Source organism: Camellia sinensis, chromosome 2, assembly GCF_055761805.1.
Source record: "Camellia sinensis isolate YWXY chromosome 2, ASM5576180v1, whole genome shotgun sequence".
NCBI classification, from domain to species: Eukaryota; Viridiplantae; Streptophyta; class Magnoliopsida; order Ericales; family Theaceae; genus Camellia; species Camellia sinensis.
In genome coordinates, this window is record NC_138962.1 from 198,189,996 (window position 1) to 198,194,318 (window position 4,323).

At 32.9% G+C, this 4,323-nt stretch overlaps 1 protein-coding gene across 1 annotated transcript in view; it reads right to left on the minus strand.

The window, feature by feature from the left end:
• Positions 1-3,048, minus strand: part of LOC114307586 (protein transport protein Sec61 subunit beta) — a 3,462-nt gene extending 414 nt beyond the window's left edge. The window contains exon 1 of the mRNA XM_028252983.2: positions 2,915-3,048. The gene's annotated coding sequence lies outside the window, so the exon portion shown is untranslated. The remainder of the gene's footprint in view (positions 1-2,914) is intronic.
• Positions 3,049-4,323: the final 1,275 nt, after the last annotated feature.

A 4,323-nucleotide genomic window follows, 5' to 3' on the forward strand; every position in this document is an offset into this window, starting at 1 on the left:
GCAACAAGCATTTTAAAGTTTAGAACAAAACACCCACCTGTCCATTCATTATTAGCTGCAAAAAGCGACCAGTCCTCTCATCCCACCCACCCCCAAAAAATGCACACACACCACATACCAACAATAGAAAAAAATGAAAGAACATGAAATCGGTAGCATTTTGTTCCTGCCTGTTTCATGTTCTTGAAAATTCTAGAATTATTTAATTCTTGAAATAGGTAGTCTTTTATGATTCCTGCCATTACAAAACAGGATATTTACAAGGGGGGAAAATGAAATAGGCAAAAAGAAAAGATACCACCTATTTCATGAAACAGGCAGGAATCAAAAAATAAATTCAAGAATTTTCAAGAGGCTGATAAACATAATCATAGGGAATGGGCGACTGAAATAAACCATCATATCTTTATACCCATCTTATAATGAACACAGACAAGTTTGTTTAACATGATGTATTTTAGCCAATTCCTCGTCTTCATGTGTATGAGGCTAAATGTATTTTAATTTTTCTCACAATTAGAGGTGATGTGAATTGTCTCAATACTTTTAACTGCAATTTGTTGAAATTCTTGAGCAGATGTGCCACAAGGGATCCATCATTTTGCTAAATGGAATGGCATATACAACTAAAATTCAATAGCAAATTAATAGTTTTTGTAAGTAGGATGAAAGGTTAAGCTTGAATGTTGAAGTTTCAAGACCTAAATGAGTAGAAATAAGTATTTCAAACAAGTAGAGTGCAATGACAAAGAGGAATGAAGAAAAGCAAACCAAAGCAAGCATTAAGTCCCATCAAATGGGGTCGGCTACGTGAATCCTTCTTTTCTACTTGATTCTATCAACGACCATTTGGTTAGTCAAATTAAAGAGATTTATATTTCTATTTACTACACTCCCCTACGTCAATTTAGGTCTGTCCCTTCCCTAACACTTCCATCTACCGTCACTGTATCACATCTCTTTACTACTGCCTCTATTAGCCTCCGTTGTATATGACCAAACCATCTCAATCTATTCACTCTCAAATTATCTTTTATTAGTGCTACTCATACCCATTAACAAATATACTCATTCCTAATTCTATCTTTTCTAATCTTGCAACACATCCACCTTAGCATCTTCATCTCAGTAACACTCATCTTATTTACATATTATTTCTTAGTTGCTCAACATTCTGTCTCATACAACATCGTTGGTCTACTAGCCATTCTATAGAACTTTCCTTTTAGTCTAGTGGGTACTCGTTTATCACATAATATCCAAGACGCACTTCTCCACTTAAGTCACCATGCCTTAATTTTATGAAAGTGTTAATCGATCCTAAATAACGAAAAAGTTTTTTTAGGTAGTTCTTGGTGCTTAATTCTCGTTTCTCCTCTGCTTCCATTATTACTGTTACTAAAATTACACTCCATGTACTTTGTCTTAGTTCTGCTTATCCTAAATACTTTATATTCAAGTGTTTCTCTCCACGTTTCCAACTTAGTATTAACTTCTTCTCTAGTTTCATCCATGAAGAAAAATGATCTAAAAATGTGACCTAGATTGAGTTTGTGTGCACTATATGCAAACAAAGGATGTAATGGTATCAGTCAAAATAATGACCACATAGGCTAAAACAATGACCATATCAACCAATATAAAATCATATCGGCCGTTTACATTTTAAATTTTAATTATTATTATTATTATTTTTTTTTTTGGAGCTGATACAAGCATGTGTATCCAAAACAGAGGCTCCAAATACCATTACATAATGGCCGGCAATATTTTAAACCATGAACCTTTCATTCAAATGATTGACAAAACACTACCAGGTTTGCCTTAAGGTCAAACGTCCTCAATATCACATAAACACATTTCAATCAATTTTCATCAATTGACTTTCCATACAAACGGAAATTCAATCAAAATTGACAAGGTGCGAATTAACTTGAGCGAGTGTTGGGACACGATCGAAAAAAAAATATGGAGTTGGCGGGGGGCCCGGGTTGGGAGGCGGTGGCGGCCGGTATGGTTGTTGGTGCCTTTTTGTCTGTTGTGGTTGATTTGGTTAGAGTGGAATCGCTGAACGTTTCAAGCGAGTTCCCATTCGGTTGGGTGGCTTGAAAATCGACCGCTTGTCACTTTGTACAGTTGGGTCGAGAGAAGGGTGGATTCGGATTTGTTTGTCTTCTTAGATTTTTTGGATGATATTATTGGTAGGAGCTTTTAGGTGTTTTTAGTGCTTTGTATTATTTGCATCTTCTAGATGCTTTTTTCAATAAAGTCTTATTTATTTATCAAAAAAAAAAAGAAAAAAAAGAAAAAGAAAAGAAAGAAACAACATTAACTGCAAAACGAGTTTGCATCAATTACAAATTTGTGTTCATACAATCACTAGTCCCATATCTGTGCTTTACTCTAGGGTTTAAGCATGAGATCAAATTCCCAAATTTTGTGCTTTATTCTAGGGTTCGTACAATTACTAGATCATAAAGATCAAATCTAGAACAATCCAAATAAAATAAACAATTTACCTCGAAACAAATGCAAATTCTCGGCACAAATCGATCATAAACCATACTCAATTCCATGAATTCTCACACATACACACAATTGGAAAGAAAGCATTCATATCATATCATATCATATCATCTCATCAAATTCCAAAGCTAAAAAACTCTAGAACAAAGCACAGATCTGAGAATCAGATCTCACGCTTCTCTAATCGAAGTCCACAGAAAGAGCAAAATTTTAGGTTACAAAACAGCTTAAACCCTCGACAATCAAAAATCGTACATCTTAAAACACACACAGATCAACAAATCATACAATATGTACGTATATAAATATATATATATATATATATATATGTGTGTGTGTGATTGTAACATAGAAAGTTCTAGAGAGAGAGAGAGTGCAACGAACTCGCCTTGGTCTCGTGATTGAAGGAAAATGGCCGCCGAGTAATCGGATCGCCTGATTTTGAAGATGAGAGAGAGAGAGAGAATTGAGTCGTGTTTTGGGAGAGTCAGAAATGAAGAATGACTACGTAGTCGTGTTATATAGATTTTTTGCTTTGTCCAATTATCTAATGCCGCGTCGGCTTGACCACGTTAATAATATGAACACTTCTAAAGAAAAATCCATAAAGAAAATAAGAAAATTTTTGCGTCAACTAAATTTTTTATTTTTTATTTTTTTGGGTTTGGGGCATGTTTGGGAGGAAGCGAAGTTGGTTGTTCTACGGGTCGGGTTAGCAATTTGACAAGTCCTGATTTGTCAAGATTTTCGCTGGAGAGGGGAGATATTTGTTTCTACCATCTCATTTTTATGGAAAAATTACAAATGGATATGACAGTCATAAATAATGGAATATTTCCGTGTAGGTTCTAATAAATGAATTTATTGCTTAATAGGTCTTGCGAGAAAAAAATTTCATAAAAAAAGTCATTAATTATAAGTTTTAACGACAATTTAAGAAAATCATGACAAAAAAAGTCATTAATTGTCAATTTTTAGCGATATATAAAAATTGTTAAAAAAAAATTATTTTTAACGATAATTTTACAAAGACTTATTTTCAATAGGATTTGATGGGAATTAAGTCCAACTATTAGGACCTATTGATAATTTTTTACATTATTAAATGAGAATTTTTTTTGTGCAACTTTGATACACAACAAAAATTACATCAAACACAAAAATGAATTTACACTATACACGTAGGAGAGTTACGCCATCATAAAAATATAATTTTTTTTTTCCACTTGTTCACTGAAATACAATTTTTTCTACTTTCATCGTCTGCTTATGATTATATTAAACAAATAACTTTTAAATATATAATTTAATTTATTAAATATATTAAGTATACTTTCTTTACCTCTCAATCTTGCAGTTTAAATTATTTTTACTTTTATTAGAGTATCTCTAATTTTCATTAAATTTTTTATTAAATTTGAATAAAAATTTGATAAAAATTTGATCTGATATAATGCATTTCAATGACAAATTTAAATTTTTTGTCATTTTTTTTTAATATAAAATTTCTAATTCATCCAAAAACCTTTGCAAGATGAAGTTGCACCATACTCGGGATACATTTGCACTATTCATACTATGGGGTTACCCTCTACACAAGATGGAGTTGCACGCTTCACACTATGAAGTTGCCCCATACACTAGACGGAATGCACCTTACATTGGATACACTTGTACCATTTACACTGTGTAGAGTTGCCCTCTACACAACATGGAATTGCACCCTACACAAGATACACCGTAGATGGAGTTGCACAATACACATGATACACTTACACCCTTCACACTATGAAGTTC